Source organism: Schistocerca piceifrons, chromosome 3 (genome assembly GCF_021461385.2).
Source record: "Schistocerca piceifrons isolate TAMUIC-IGC-003096 chromosome 3, iqSchPice1.1, whole genome shotgun sequence".
Lineage (NCBI taxonomy): Eukaryota > Metazoa > Arthropoda > Insecta > Orthoptera > Acrididae > Schistocerca > Schistocerca piceifrons.
In genome coordinates, this window is record NC_060140.1 from 908,190,527 (window position 1) to 908,207,834 (window position 17,308).

Sequence of the window (17,308 nt, forward strand, 5' to 3'; positions counted from 1 at the left end):
TGCAAAAGGATCGAATTTCCAAATCGTTCCATTCCGAGTAATGTATGTGTGCAGGTTCATTGGCTGATTCTTCACTACTTGCATCTTCAAAAATATTTCCTTCCTCGCAAGAATCATCTTCTTCAAACTACTGAGCCACGACACTTTCAAAATTAGCTGCATTTGCAGGTACTGACTCTCTTGCTTTGCGTGTCGAAGCCATAGCAAAAGGCGTGTCTCTCGAACAGCAGCTTGTACAGCACTAAACGAATCATACTCGTAACAATATGGGCCTTGCAGCAACAAACAAACTACAGTAACAATGAGGCTGACAAGAGCAGCACAGGTTAACAATCTATCTATATCCGAATCCCGCTCCAGCTACTGCCGGGTCTGGGTGCTGACGAGTCCTCTCCATTTGGCTCGGTCCTCCCACCACTTTTCTTCCTGCACTTGCTGCCAGGTCACACCTCTCCTTTCTACAGATATTCTCACTCCCATTTTCCACCGTGTTCTTGGGCGCCCTCTAGGTCTTTTCCCATCCATCTTTAGTTCTTCCATAATTTTGGGGAGTCTCTGCCCATGCATCCTCTTAACATGCCCATACCATCTTAATCTCTTTATTTCAATTTCTTCTCTCATACTTTCTTGTTTGAGGTCCTTTCTAATCTCTACATTCCTTACTCTGTCCATTCTTGTTTTTCCCTTAACTGCTCTGAGAAATTTCATTTCCCCTGCTTGCAGTCTGCTCCAGTCCCTTTCTGTAATTGTCCATGCATCTCCATGGAGAAACATGGACAGGATAACAATACTATGCAATAATAAAACATTTGATAGCAAAAAGATCAATAATACACCGACATCGCCAATATGTGAAAGTAGTGTGTATTATTTTTTAATTATACTATTTCTACTACAGCTACTGCTGTTGTTGGCACTCCTGTTGCTGGAAATACCACTACAGTTATTGTTGAATTAATAACTGCTCCCAAACAAATGTTGAAGACAATATAGGCTAAAGAACATTTACAAATGAGTGAGGGCTTCTGAAGCCCTGCTTATGCATTCACGGTGTATGGGTAAACGTATTGAATTATAAAGAAAACTTAAATAGGTATCTCGCTCAGACTTGATAGGAGAAATGTCACAGTGTTAGTGAAAGAGTACTGGAAAGCAGTTTGAAATCAAACAAAAAAATACAGAATTTTTTTAAAAATGATGACATAAAAGGGCCTCAGATGCCCTGTATATGCATCCTAGGGTTAAACCCAACTAACCTACGGACATCACACACATTCATGCCCGAGGCAGGATTCGAACCTGCGACCGTAGCAGTCGCATGGTTCCGGACTGGAGCTCCTAGAACCGCTCGGCCACAGCGGCTGACCACAACAAAGTAAAACATTGCCCATTTAACCACTGACAACGTTTCGACATACAGCGGTAAACAACAAACTGGTGTTCTCACAAAATGTAATACATGATGAAATATTTATTCTCAGTGTAAAATATTATTGTTACTCTTCAGTTGACGAAACTGAATAGTGTTTATTATAGCTTTTCTTAAACGGAATGTCTTGCACAGAAATAAACGAACCTGACGTCACAGTATTTAAGTTACTTGTTTCGCGCGATATCCCACTGCGCAAATCTTTTCGCAACAAGTAAGACGCAGCAGCACATTCACACGCGCAAAAGCACCGTGGCAGCATTTAATCCGAGGCTGTCGCATTCCCCGCTGCTCGATTTTGGCGAGGACCTCTGCGTACGCTGTCATAAATGTGGAGCGTCTCTCTACGGCAAATGCTAAACAGAGCAGTCTCACCATTCCGATTACGAGTCATATCACAGAATGAAACTCCCATATTTTTTAACAGTTACACTCGACAAATTAGCGCGAAAAGAAACAAAGAAGCTTAAAAAGTCATTTCAGTGCCTCAGAAATTTTACTACCACCTCTATAAAGCTGCGGTCTGTAGCACACACATTGATTACGACTGCCGCCCTTTGATGTTACGCCTGCAGCGACGGAACACGTGACCTCATAGCCTCGCACTGTGCAGGAGGTCGAGAGTTTATCTCCTAAATAACATCATTAAGGACCGGCGGCACGCAGAAAGAGAACAGTCAGAGGCGGCAACAAAACAGCAAACGGGAGCCGACAGGAAGTTGGCGCCGCAATTAGGATGGGTAGCCGAGTTATCGTGGTGGGGGAGGGGTAGGGGAGGGGGGCGTGGCAAGCCTGCAGATGAGGACAGCAATACAGCCCAGGCGGCGTCGCTGCTCTACACGCGTGATGTTGTTTTACTGGCAAGCTTTCTGTGGCCTTCAGGATGCAAAGAGACCGGACAGGAATTGCTTGATTGACCATCCCTCTGTTCAACCATAACCGGAAAACTTTCACTGGAAAGAAAATATCTACAGCGATTCGAAGGAGAATGACCACATGAACCCATTTCCTGAGAAGGCAGATGGTGAGCTGAGATCTATTGGAAGAATCTTAAAGCATTCACCCACGAAGAAAGTCTTATATGTGACACACTAATTTTTGAGAGACCAGAAAAGAAAACCAAGACGAAATTTGTAAAGACATTTAAGCGCAGGACAGAAAAGTGTGGAGAGCTGCGTCAGGCCAGGCTGAAGACTGTAACAACATCCTTATTTCATTACACCTGTGTGTGTGTGTGTGTGTATGTGTGTGTGTGTGTGTGTGTGTGTTCAAAAATGGTTCAAATGGCTCTGAGCACTATGCGACTTAACTTTTGATGTCTTCAGCCGTCTAGAACTTAGAACTACTTAAACCTAACTAACCTAAGGAGGTTATCTGAGGTACAGAGTACATAAATTGCAGACTATCATTATATAAAAGTAATTCCAAAATATGTAAATGTTTTAACATGGAAAGTAGATTTAAATTTTAGGGAGGTTCTGTGAAGGTATTTGTATGGCGTCTACTCTTGTACGGAACAGAACAGAAGCTTTGGAAATGTAGTCCTAGAAGAGAACACTGAAGAGTAGTTAGGTAGATGGAATAACCAGCGAGGTGGTATTAAATCGATTAGTGGAGAAAAGAGATTTATTACGCGACTAAAAGAAAGGCATCAAGAAATCGTCATTTTCATAATGGCAGAAGGTGTAGGGCTAATAGTTGCAGAGGGAGATCAATTCTCAACTAAAGTATGCGGGTTCAAATTGACTTAAATTGAGGCATATTTGCAGAGACGAACAGATTTGTACAGGGTAGACCTGCGTAAATAGCTGTATCACACCATTTTTCAGACTAAAGGCCATAGTATATGATGACCATCTCAACAAAGTGTGATAAATATGAGACTGCTGCTTCGTGGTGCAGCGCTGTCCATTTACGTCAGGTTGATGTTCCATTAGTGATTAATTTGGCCCAATTGGGCGTTATCAAGCGATATAACAAGATACACGAACACACACACACACACACACACACACACACACACACACACATAAACACACGCTAATACGTTTATCTTACAGCACATCATGATCCACACACCTGTTCGAAAGGAGAGCATGTAATGATGTCACTAATAAGAATTCACCAGAAGCATAATAGATGCAGTCCCATTCGTCACACATGCGAAATTCTACATGTAGGATGAAAAAAGTGCTACCGATATGCTGGTCACCGTACTGCCATAAAATTCTTTAATGTGTTTCGTATCTAGTGTGGTTGAAATCTCGGTATACCCTCCTGACTTGCCCGCTGACCGATGCAACTGGATTCAGTAAGACAGACTTGAATGGATGCAACAGTTGGTGAGACCGCTAGGGCGGATGCAAAAAGAGGTACGAAGATTTCTAGCCACATCTCAGATCAAGATCTTAGCACGGCCTGTATATATCTGACATAGTTCCGAGAGAAAGAGGGAGAACTACCAAACCAAAGTTTCATACGTGTGTGATGAAAGAAAGTGATATATGATCAAAGAAAACGAAAGGGATTTCTTTCACTGTTTTAGTTATTTGTCTCTCTGTTGTAGAACACGTGTGCTCTGTTTGATACAAATACATTTCCATCAAAGAAGAAGCTGTTGCTTTTAGGGATTCAAGTAAATGAGTAAAAGATAGACACATATAAGCTTCCCGGCGGGGTCAGGGATTTTCTCTGCCTCGTGATGGCTGGGTGTTGTGTGCTGTCCTTAGGTTAGTTAGGTTTAAGTAGTTCTAAGTTCTAGGGGACTTATGACCACAGCAGTTGAGTCCCATAGTGCTCAGAGCCATTTGAACCATATAAGCTTCCACGGCTGTCGTCAATGTAATTAAAATCTTTTTGTGTGTACTGCAGCTCCTTAACCCTTTCAGATCTCAATTTTTTTCTGGAGGAAGGAAAATTTTTCTTTATGTGATAAGGGTCTTGGGTTATTTTAAATGATTTTAGATGCAAAATTTATACAAAAATATACTTTGTACACTTCGGTTCATTTTATGGACTAAAATAACTAATTATGAAATATTCTCTATTATAGTAAATAAAATTATCATTCATTAATAACCATGCGAAATAACAATAACAATATTCAACTATACAGTGGAATATAGCGAACGAGTGACAACCGTGTGTTCTGGAGGTCATGGGGTGCTGCGCGCTGCTACGTTCACTTGTTGGTATTCTCATAGATGTGCCCAACAGTTGGCCGCAATTGTGCATAATGAAAGGATTGAACATTCAGAAATGTGTGCTTCAGGTTCCCTTTGGGGAAAAATATTTCTGTTGCAGTTAACCAGACAGTAAAAGTTAATGTACATAATTGTAGCCAGGTGTCTGAAATGGTTAGGGTACAATACTATAAAATAATCGACGTATCAGCCGTGATGCAGCGGGCTTCCTCAGAGCTTAATCTATTTTTTGCTGGAAGAGTGTACTTCTGTAGCCGACGTATCATAATTAATACCAGAAACTGACAATTGTGAAAGTAAACGCTAAGGGAAGCAGAAACGATCCGGTAAACATGGGTTCGCAAAGGAGCCGTTTGCGAGGCGAGTGCAATGTATGATTACGAGTTGCCGCTGTGTCCAGAATAAAATGTTGACCTAGTTAGTAGACAAGAATTCGAAATGTAGCCTTGTCGATTAATTTATTCTCGGCTAAAGCCAGACTATCCGGGCAACGTCCTGGAGCACCGCGCGGCGGCTGGAGCGTGCCTGCACGACTTTTTGTTGGCCTGCAACGCCGGGGTCTAAGCTTGCGTCGTACATGAGACGCCCTGTGTGTTACAGAATGAGCATTCATTTGATTGTTACGTAACAAACAAAGCGAGGTTGCGCAGTAGTTCCACATGTGATCATCTTTGTTTAGATTATGCAGCCTTTTCCCAAATGACTTCAAACGAATGGGTGGAAAATTCATTGTCGCTGCTCTTGAATAGTGACCAGCTCGACCCCCCCCCCCCCCCTCCCCTCACCCAACCAACTTCCTGAAAAGTTCCCTTCCCCCTCCGTAGTTCTTCTTAATATTCATTACCGTAATAGGAATGTTTTTATACCAAGTAACTTTTTGTTAAGACTGAAATACATTTTTTAACAATTTCAAAAAAAATTTCGAGAGTATATTTTGTCACGACGCTATTTTCGAAGGTGATCATTTAACGGGAATCATTTCATAGCTCCACTTTAAAATACAGTATCTTCTGAAAAGTGCAGCACGAAGTTATTTGTCCATTAGTAGGTGAGAGATGAACCATTTTTCAAGTGCTCACCTGAATATTGGCGATAACTCTTATTTACAGAAATTTTGGAAAGAGAAAAGATATATTTTAAAATGTGCTGGTATGTGTCTGACTAGAGGATGAAACACCATTTGGTCACCGAGCGAGGTGGCTTAGTGGTTACCACAATGGACTCGCATTCGGGAGAACGACGGTTCAATCCCGCGTCCGGCCATCCTGATTGAGGTTTTCCGTGATTTCCCTAAATCGCTCCAGGCAAATGCCGGGATGGTTCCTTTGAAAGGGGATGGCCGACTTACATCCCCGTCCTTCCCTAATCCAATGAGACCGATGACCTCGCTGTCTGGTCTCCTTCCCAAAACAACCCAACCGTAGCGGGCGATAACGTGTAGACTGAGAACAACCTTACAGCACGTATGGTAGATATCCTTAGCCGGCCGCTGTGGCCAAGCGGTTCTAGGCGCTTCAGTCAGGAACCGCGCTGCTGCTACGGTCGCAGGTTCGAATCCTGCGTTGGGGATGGATCTGTGTTATGTCCTTAGGTTAGTTAGGTTTAAGTAGTTCTAAGTCTAGGGGACTGATGAGCTGAGATGTTAAGTCTCATAGTGCTCAGAGCCATTTGAAGCATTTTGAACCTCATCCTTATCTGTGCAACTTGAATGACTACGATGTCTCTGATGACTACAAATTAGACACAATACAATATATGAATCTCCTGCTTGACCAGTCCTGTCTTTACGTCAATACGTTTCCATACCTTTTTTTGTCGAAGTGCTTATTATCTCTTGTTCCAGCGTGAAAAAAATTTCGCAGAACAACGCCTGGAATTGCGAGTTACTGGAAAGCACACTCAACGGGCATCGCTGACTGTTTCGTCACCCCTTCGCGTCCTCGGGTTGGGAAGGCGCCAAAGTGCTCCCACTGTCTCTACAGCGGTTGCTGGACAGCCCTGCGCCCCGGATTCCCGACGGCCGATTGTAGGTCGTATTTACAATCGGGCCTGGTGATTATGGCGCTATTAAAATGTCATAATTACATCAAACAAGACGTCCGCTGCCGGCGACTGAGCCCGCGGCCAATAAAACCGGCCGCAATTAGGAGCTGCCGGCGGCCCAGTCTGGGAGGGGCGCGGCGCCGGCTGCGGTAGCGGCAGCCGCGACACACAGCGGCGTGCAGACACCGTGCGCCGGTACCACTGTGCTTAGAAACGTCTCTGCTGCCTCGACTAGCAGTCACTGCGATGCAGAGGGTTTCAGGAGGGAACAACTCCAGTCTAGCGATACACAGAGGTGCCAAAGTCACGGGGTAGCCATATGCGAATACACAGATGACGATAAAATCGCATACACAAGGTGTAAAAGGGCAGTGCATTGGCGGAGCTATCATTTGTACTGAGGTGATTCATGAGGAAAGGTTTAAGACGTCATTATGGCCGCTCGGTGGGAATTAAAAGACTTAACGCGGAATGGTACACTACCGGCCATTAAAATTGTTACAGCAAGAAGAAATGCAGATGATAAACGGGTATTCATTGGACAAATATAATATACTAGAACTGGCATGTGATTACATTCACACGCAATTTGGGTGCATAGGTCGTAACACATCTGAAATGTAACGTCCACTGTTCAAAGTGCCGTCAGTGCGAACAAGAGGTGACAGAGACGTGTAACCAATGGCACCCCATACCATCACGCCGGGTGATAACGCCAGTATGGCGATGACGAATACACGCTTCCAATGTGCGTTCACCGCGATATCGCCAAACACGGATGCGACCATCATGAGACTGTAAACAGAACCTAGATTCATACGAAAAAATGACGTTTTGCCATTCGTGCACCCAGGTTCGTCGTTGAGTACACCATGGTAGGCATTTCTCCTCCTTACACGAGGCATCACAACAATGTTTCACCAGGCAAAGCCGGTCAACTGCTGTTTGTGTATGAGAAATCGGTAGGAAACTTTCCTCATGTCAGCACGTTGTTGGTGTCGCCACCGGCGCCAACTGTGTGTGAATGCTCTGAAAAGCTAATGATTTGCATATGACAGCATCTTCTTCCTTTCGGTTAAATTTCACGTCTGTGGCACGTCATCTTGGTGGTGTAGCAATTTTAATGGCCAGTAGTGTAGTTGGAGCTACTGTGGCGTTCGCTGTGTTATTCAGTGGTTTGGTATTTAACTAATTTGTAAATGAAATTGATAATCTTATTTTAGTACAGTGAGTAATTACAAAATAATTTTTTCTACCGGCAAAAAATTTGGTCAAGTTGCTAAAGAAATCCAAGTTACCGTTGTGTTAAAGTGCCGTCTGTAAGTTGTGTAAGTGTCACTAAATCACAGTTCATACAACAGATTCTATACAACTATTTATTATGATGGAAACAGTTATCTTCAGCAAAATGATCATTAAAACCACCGAATATCACCCGCGCACAACACTGACGTATGTTACCTGAAACAATATTCTTCATAACTCGTGCGTAATTAATTTCGACTCCATACATCGGCAAGAAAAGTTTGTTATATGGATCGTGCTATGAGCACTGTTTTTGAAGAACCAGTCTGATTCGAATTATTTTCATTAAAATGAGTTCGGGACCACCGGTGCACATTTATTTTTACACATTTTTGTTACCTTGAGAGGCATCCACATGCCTTGCTCACACTGTGGCATCAAGCAATCAGGCCTGCAAGATGAGTGGTCTGCCAAGCGAGTGGACTCATTCTTATTTATCAGGTAACATGAACTCTAGTACTCACAATTAAGTTAAAAGTTATTCTCCTGTTTGAATATTACGCAACGGAAACAGAAACTGACTATTAGTAATTTACACAACTCTGACTGTTCACTACACACTGGCAATACCACATTTTCTTTCTTATTTAACGGATTTGATCAACAAGTGGCCATCGCACTGATTATGAATGGCGCACACGTTATAGATCCTAAGGTATCATGACAACATACTATTCGAAGGAAAAGGCCACCAATCTTTTTCTTTTCACTGTCTTATTTATTCCGATAAATTCTATAACCTAAACACACAAATTCTATAACCTACAACAATAACACATGAGAAATTCCGCCCAGTGGGCATGGCTTTACATTGGTGATTCTCTATCTTATGGTCTCGTAATTATTTAACGCTACAGTGCACTTTCTGGATAGGATGGTGGATCTTTTGCTATATCTCACACTTCGACTCTCACACCCATCATTACGAAAATTTCCTCCAGACCGAGCGGTACAAAAAGGAACATGCGTAACCCACTGCCTGTGAAACTATCTTGTTACTCTCCCATGCCAACCACACATACTTAAATTTCATGAAATACAAAGAATAGTTACAACGTTATAATCACATCACTTTCAGCTTTGCCACTTCAATTAGTATTTATCCCAGTTTCACACGACACTGCCCCACTTCGTAACTTTTCTTTCCTATTATGAACTCTGGAGGATATATGCATGTCTTCCTGTGCAATGCAAGCCAAGTGGCGTTGCTGGATAGGCGGCTGACTCATCTTGCTTCTCTCTCAGAGTATTATAGTTTGAATGAAGCGTCACACGGAAACATAACACGCAAAGTAATATTAAGAACATATTCATCACACACGCGAGTCCTCAACTGATACCATGGACGAGTACTTCTCTTTATCCTTTGTCTCATACACAGATTGAGACTCACACAGTACTCGCCACGTGGAAGTACTCGTCTCTAATTCCAAGTCCTGCACACGCCATTTCTTAAATATTTCCAACTTATAGTACACACGCTAGTAATTCAGCTTAACTTAAGCACTCGGAAGTATTTCGACTTATTGCTACACGTGGTTTCATTGTGACCGTTGGTCACTTCCGAAGATTACTACGATCCCATTAATATTACCTGCCTGACATTTAATTCTCCCCACAAAAGTTCCTGAAATAGAGAAATTATTATTCCAAACTACTCTTAAGTATTTCATATGCATACCATGTCTCCACTCTTTTGTCTTTACGGAGCACACCTAAGACAGGTCTTACCAACACTAGATCCAGCGGCAGAGTGCTGAAACATGGATGCTCTTCAGGTCATCTCACACCTCCGTCGAGGTGGGGGAAGACCATGCTACCTACCCATTGGTCAGCCACATTTCAGGCGCTCAAAGCTCCGGTAAATTTCATCTCTTTGGTTCCACCAAAGGTGACCAAAAGATCGTCTCAAAGATGATCATATATTCACATTCACTATCTGCGGTTAGCAGACGACCATACATTCATTCATTTCACAGATCTCGCCAAACTGAATGTAGGGATTTATTTTGTGGGAGTGCACATGTGATCAATTAAATAAATAAATTGTCATTCTTTCCCACACTGGTATCCAGCTTCGCTGTATTAATTGAAATTGAGTTATTATTAGAAGAAATATGTTGTACTGACAAGAATAACGAAGAATGTTGTACCTACTTTCAATGTCGGGCGGTACTGTACCCTTTCAGGTTGACGATTATAATCTTCAGTGTTACTTATTGACACACTTTTGAAAACATCATGAAATCACGATTCTTTTTCACAGCCGTTGGGGAACAATGCTCTCTGTATGGTCAAAGTTTCGAAGTGAAGTCGCCATATTTTTATATACCGTTCCAACATAGTCCCGCCATTTTCCATGGTGAAAGCAGGTGAAAAAGCAGCTGTCTGTCGAGTTTTCGCAGTCTGTACTGCTCGAAATGGTCTGGGCAAAGTGACGATAGTTGAGAACTTAATCAGGACTTGTTCAGTGTTCTTGACTTCACGGAAGGCAACGTCTTTAGGCACAAAACTCGGCATAAATGCAACTATGTCGCAGTTTGATGGGCTATCACAGAATGTCTTGGTTTTGTACCAGCATCACATTTGTAATAATCACTATATGATTCAAATCACGCAGCAGTAATGCATATGTTATGATGTATGGGGTGAAAACTGACTGATGGTTCAAATTCAATGAGGATTTTCACAGGGACTGATTTGATTATATTATTTTGATTTGAGCAATCAGCCACAACAATGGATGCCAAATATTTAAACTTCTTTGGGCTGAATATGTATCTAAATTCATCACCTTCATAGTATGGAGAGCGAAATACATATGTTATTGTACACTAGACAGATACTGTTATTGTTGTAGATTATTGACTTCTTAAGTAATAGAATTGACTTCTTAAGTAATAGAACCCAGTACGTTGTCCTCGATGGTGAGTGTTCATCGGAGGTGAGGGTATCATCTGGAGTGCCCCAGGGAAGCGTGGTAGGTCCGCTGTTGTCATCTATCTATATAAATGATCTTTTGGATAGAGCGCATAGCAATGAGCGGCTGTTTGCTGATGATGCTGTGGTGTACGGGAAGGTGTCGTCGTTGAGTGTTTGTAGGAGGATACAAGAGGACTTGCACAGGATTTGTGATTGGTGTAAAGAATGGCAGCTAACTCTGAATATAGAAAAATGTAAATTAATGCAGATGAATAGGAAAAAGAATCCCGTAATGTTTGAATACTCCATTAGTAGTGTAGCGCTTGACACAGTCACGTCGATTAAATATTTGGGCGTAACATTGCAGAACGATGTGAGGTGGGACAAGTATGTAATGGCAGTTGTGGGGAAGGCGGATAGTCGTCTTCGGTTCATTGGTAGAATTTTGGGAAGATGTTCATCTGTAAAGGAGACCGCTTATAAAACACTAATACGACCTATTCTTGAGTACTGTTCGAGCGTTTGGGATCCCTATCAGGTCGGATTGAGGGAGGACATAGAAGCAATTCAGAGGCGGGCTGCTAGATTTGTAACTGGTAGGTTTGATCATCACACGAGTGGTACGAAAATGCTTCAGGAACTCGGGTGGGAGTCTCTGGAGGAAACGAGGCGTTGTTTTCGTGAATCGCTACTGAGGAAATTTAGAGAACCAGCATTTGAGGCTGACTGCAGTACAATTTTACTGCCGCCAACTTATATTTCGCGGAAAGACCACAAAGATAAGATAAGAGAGATTAGGGCTCGTACAGAGGCATATAGGCAGTCATTTTTCCCTCGTTCTGTTTGGGAGTGGAACAGGGAGAGAAGATGCTAGTTGTGGTACGAGGTACCCACCGCCACGCACCGTTTGGTGGATTGTGGAGTATGTGTGTAGATGTAGATGTATGGGTAGTACACAGGATTTAGGAACACTCTCGCATTCATTTCTTTAGAATTGTCGAATATGCTGGAATCCCTCCCCACATTCCCTCTCCTGTCTGTCTGCAGCATCAGAAAATCGAACCGAGTCATTTCTAGTTCAACTGATGTCTTAATTTCCCAACTCTATCATGTTGCTGTTGGTAAAATTGGATAGTCATAAGGTTCCCTTGAAGAGAAACTTAGTGGCAGTTGGACACACTGGCAGCTGAACACTTGCTTTCATCACATGTAAAAGTTTCACACACTACTCGTTTCATACAGATAAATGGGGCACTTTCTACACCAATGTCTCCAACACAGCTTTATTCTCTTCTCCCCCCCCCCCCCTCCTCCCTTAAATCTACACATCATTATCCATAGTAATTCAAACAAGAATCATTTCTTGTTCAGCGTTCCTAATGACACGTTCAAAATCCTCAAAGAACCCCATAAACATTCTGAGTGGGATACATTCGCTACGGTGGCCACTTATCGATCTGTCTACAAACAATCCTGCATTTTTTAAAGTGTTCTAGACTGAAGTTCATGCTGAAATGTATATTTTGATGGTCGATGTGATTCCAACGTTTCTTGTGTGTAGACTCGACACCCGTGAGTTCATTTTCTTTATTTCTTGAAGCAGGAAGGCAAAAGCATTACACGTAAGTCATGATGTTGCAACTATATTGCTTCTACCCTTCTTCCTAAATTTACCTTTCAGGTGTAGGAGACTACTATTTGGGAGTGTTAAACTGTCCTGGTGTTCAATCGGAATCCGCATCTCATCATTACTCTTAAATGATGCAGAAGTAAAAGGTTTGTCTGGGAAATATTCTTGGTGAGTGATCAGGATATCATATTTAACGTCGGCCGTTACATCGAGAGACGTCATTACACTATTTCAATCCTATCGATTTAAGAAACTCATAATTCTCGTGGGTTATCACACTGTCCTTCCGCTGTGAATTGATGTACTGATGGCCGTTTGCATTGCTTTTATACTTTATACCCCCTCTGCTTTAAATGAAGACGTACTGTAATCTTCTCACCTCTAAAATCAACTAGATTTCCATTCTGGTCCACAATATCAAATTTGTAAGGCGTCAACCGCCCCCTACGTGGTTGCCGTTGGACTGCAGTATCGATGATGACCTTGAACCCACAGGCCGACATGGTTCAAATGGTAATCATTTCTGCAGAACATACTAATCTACATGTCCTGTGAACTGAAGGTCCTATCTCTAGCCGTTGAAGGCTAGATCGGGGCCGGCCGCTGGTGGCCGAGCGGTTCTGGCGCTACAGTCTGGAACCGCGCGACCGCTACGGTCGCAGGTTCGAGTCCTGCCTCGGGCATGGATGTGTGTGTTGTCCTTAGGTTAGTTAGGTTTAAGTAGTTCTAAGTTCTAGGGGACTTATGACCTCAGCAGTTGAGTCCCATAGTGCTCAGAGCCATTTCAACCATTTGAGCTAGAACGGGAGTGTATAAACACTTCAATATAGCGTGGTATATGAACATACTCAAATACAAACACAGCTCTGTACATAAATCTGGCATCGTTGCTACGCGCATATTAACCTGTCTTCAAGCAAAATATTTATCATAAACAATAGTTTCTTCCAGCGGATGAGGAGTTTGGCAAGCTGACTCCAACACATTGCTCCACTCCCATGCAGAATCATGTAAGTGGTGTATATTAGAGATGTAGATGGATGCACTCTCTCTCGTCATACGGATTAATTGTTTGTGGGAAGTCACCTGCAGCCATTGTACGATCACCATCTATGACTGATGGACGGTAGGCATTTCTGTGGAACAACGTCGCGGTTTGCATAGATGTCTTGCATACTCGTAGATGCATCTACTCATCTGTGAATAACATGACTTAGGTATCACTACATTGGGAATTTTCAAAAAACACCACCAAATAGAACTCATGATCAAACACTGTTCCCACAATTACGTGTTTTCTGCCGTTGAAAATAAGCCTGTAACTCATGTTCCATAACGTTAATTTCGTGTCAGACAGCATCTCCTTGAGTGAAGGCGTCCTGCTATGTGTCTCGGCATGCTTACCTTTCGCGAGTCCTCACATGATGGGATGAGTGAATTATTAACCACTGCACATATATAATGACTTTTTTTGTGTAATCACCGCAGGTTAGGGATATTCTTTTGTGTTTATGCATCAAGCACCTTATCCAAACAGCTACGGTGACTATGGGTATTGTACTATTTCTTAATTTACATTTGATTACTGACTGCTACTATGGGAGGGATGAAGGACGCAGCGAAAGTTTGCTGTCGGCTGCAGGGGTGATGTGGCAGTGGCAGCGGTGGCGGTAATAGCTGTGGCATGGAGTGCTGGCCATCACTACACGAAGGTCAGTGTGCAGGACTGGACATTAGTGGGCTGTAGACTGGTGGGACTAGCAGCCAGTGGGCTGGAGGGGGGGGTTGACCTGCCAAGGAACAAACTCCTCTGTAAAACATTTGATTGAAAGGAGTGGGGAAAATTTAGATCACTTTTGTAGGAGGCATTTTTTAACTTATACTTGTGTATATAGATTACATTCATTATACTCTACAATATTTTGCATATAACTGGTTTCTATAGGCTTTGAATTCAGCCTGAATCACGTTCAAACCTACAGGAGCTATGACATAAATGGGTATTCCATCTACATGTTCTGCTTCTACAGATTCTCTGCTTGTAGGGTCAACTGCTGTAGATGTTGGCCCTGGAGGAATGCAGATATGTATTGATGTGTTGGCAGAAGAGCCAACACCATGTAGCTAGAGGAGGCCGAAATGTACGCGTTTAAGCTCACGCAAACTGGCGTGAGGTCTGGAACAGGACAATGTAATTAATATAGCCAATAAGGTACATTGTTGCTGGAATACTTAACTTTAATCCATAATTGGTGTACATCGCTCTTGACAATACATGTTTTACAATCTCAATATTAACTGGTAATGGCGCCTTGCTAGGTCGTAGCAAATGACGTAGCTGAAGGCTATGCTAGCTATCGTCTCGGCAAATGAGAGCGTATTTGTCAGTGTAGCTTCGCTAGCAAAGTCGTCTGTACAACTGGGGTGAGTGCTGGGACGTCTCTCTAGACCTGCCGTGTGGCGGCGCTCGGTCTGCAATCACTGACAGTGGCGACACGCGGGTCCGACGTATACTAATGGACCGCGGCCGATTTAAAGGCTACCACCTAGCAAGTGTGGTGTCTGGCGGTGACACCACATTCCTCCCCCGCAAATCGGCGTACGGTTGTGTTATAAGGCTTCCGCCCGCCGTGGGGAGGACCCCATGTTGACGTATGCGACGAGGTGGGGGAGCCTAACAACAGGCGAGGCTGTGCCACCCGCACCCTGCCATTCGGTCCGAGGGGAGCTAGGAAACGCCTGAAAACCTAGTCCAGGGTGCACGCCAACATGTGTATGCGCCCGTAGAGAGACAGGAGGGGCCGAAGGGTCGACCTCCATCAGAACGGGGCACCCGACGGGCGAAGACGACATCTGGTCCGGAGCGGGCAAGAGTTCCATGTCGGAGGACAGCTGGTCACGGGAAGCGATCGGCGGCGCGAGACCCAGGGAGGCACCCGGCGGTTGCAGCGACGCGTCCACTTCGGGCGTCGCCGGCGGGAGAACAGGCGGCGGCGGCGGCGCGTCGCTATGGGGCAAAATGGAAGGCAGCGTCGGTAACACCTGGGGCTGAGGCGAGCCAGTAGATGGGTCCCCAGGGCGCTGACAGGACGGCACCGTCGCTGAAAGCAGACGGGGAGCGGCAGAACCCAGGCGACGACAGAGGCGCAGCAGATTGAGTTGCCGACGCGCCTCACCAGAGGCCCCCAAAACCAGATACATAGCGCGGCCGAGGCAGCGAAGAATGCGCCCTGCGAGCCAACGCCGTGAACCGCGATAGTTGCGATAGAATACAACGTCGCCTGGAGCAAAAGCAGGAGTCTGCCGCTGCACAGGAACCTGATGCGGTGGATGCAGCAAAGACATCAAGGTTCGATGATGGCGACCGTGGAGCAACTCAGCCAGCGAGCGACCATCTCGGAGCTGAGAGCGATACGAAGACAAAAAGAGCAATAACGCGTCCACCCGAGAATGCGACTCTTTCAACTTCAACATCTGTGACTTGAAACTCCGGACCAATCGTTCAGCGGCACCGTTTGACTGAGGCGAAAACGGCGCGGGCGGCAGATGTTGAATACCATTGGCCTTGCAGAATGACTGAAATTCTGCGGACATGAATTGTGCGCCATTGTCGGAAACAATAGTCTGTGGAAGACCTTCAATACAAAAGATGGCGGATAACGCTTGGATGGTGGCAGATGGCGTCGTGGAAGACATCCGGACAACAAAAGGAAAATTACTGAATGAATCTACCACAACCAACCATCGAGCATTCCAGAACGGACCAGCAAAATCGATGTGTAAGCGTTGCCAAGGGGAAGTGACTTTTGGCCATGCAAAGAATTTCCGCGGCGGTGCGGATTGTTGTTCGGCACACGCCATGCAAGAAGAGCGCATATTCGTAATCGCAGCATCGATTCCGAACCACGTTGTTTCCGAGCAAGTTGTTTCGTTCGCACTGTACCCCAATGTCCCTGGTGGAGAAGCCGTAAGATAGAGGACTGTAACGAACGTGGGACCACGACCCTGGACTGATCATTATCAGAACGCAACAGCAAAACACCCCGTCGTACAAAAAGTATCTCCTTGTGAGCAAAAAATTGGCGAACCAACGGATCCTCGATCCGTGACTTTGACAAGGGCCATTGCGTAGCAACAAAACGCAAAACGGTAGCAAGGACAGGGTCAGCAGCTGTGGCTGTAGCTACACGACGAAAATCGATAGGAAAAGATTCGACCACGTCATCGGTTTCCGCATCAATGAACATGCAAGCAAGTTCGGAGGAATCGAATGCTCTATCCTCAGCAACAGGCAAACGGGACAACGCATCGGCGTTTCCGTGCTTAGCAGTGGACCGATACAAGATATCGTAGCGGTACTGCGAGAGGAAAATAGACCAGCGAATGAATTTCTGCGCTGTACGTGGAGGTACAGGCTTGTTCGGATGGAAAAGCGACGTCAAGGGTTTATGGTCGGTGATGATGGTAAAGTGACGACCATACAAGAAATCATGAAACTTAGTAACACCAAATACGAGAGCCAAAGCTGCTTTCTCGATCTGTGAATAATTTTGTTGCGCAGACCAGAGCAACTTGGACGCAAAGGCAATAGGGCGATCATGCGAGCCATCTTTGTGCGCAAGCACAGCACCGATCCCGAAATCCGGTGCATCTACCATCAACAAAAGGGGTTTCTGGGGATCGAATGGCGTAAGGCAAGTATTAGAAAGCAACGCCGATTTCAACTGGCGAAAGGCGCGTTCGCATTCCGTCGTCCAGACGAACGGAACACCTTTA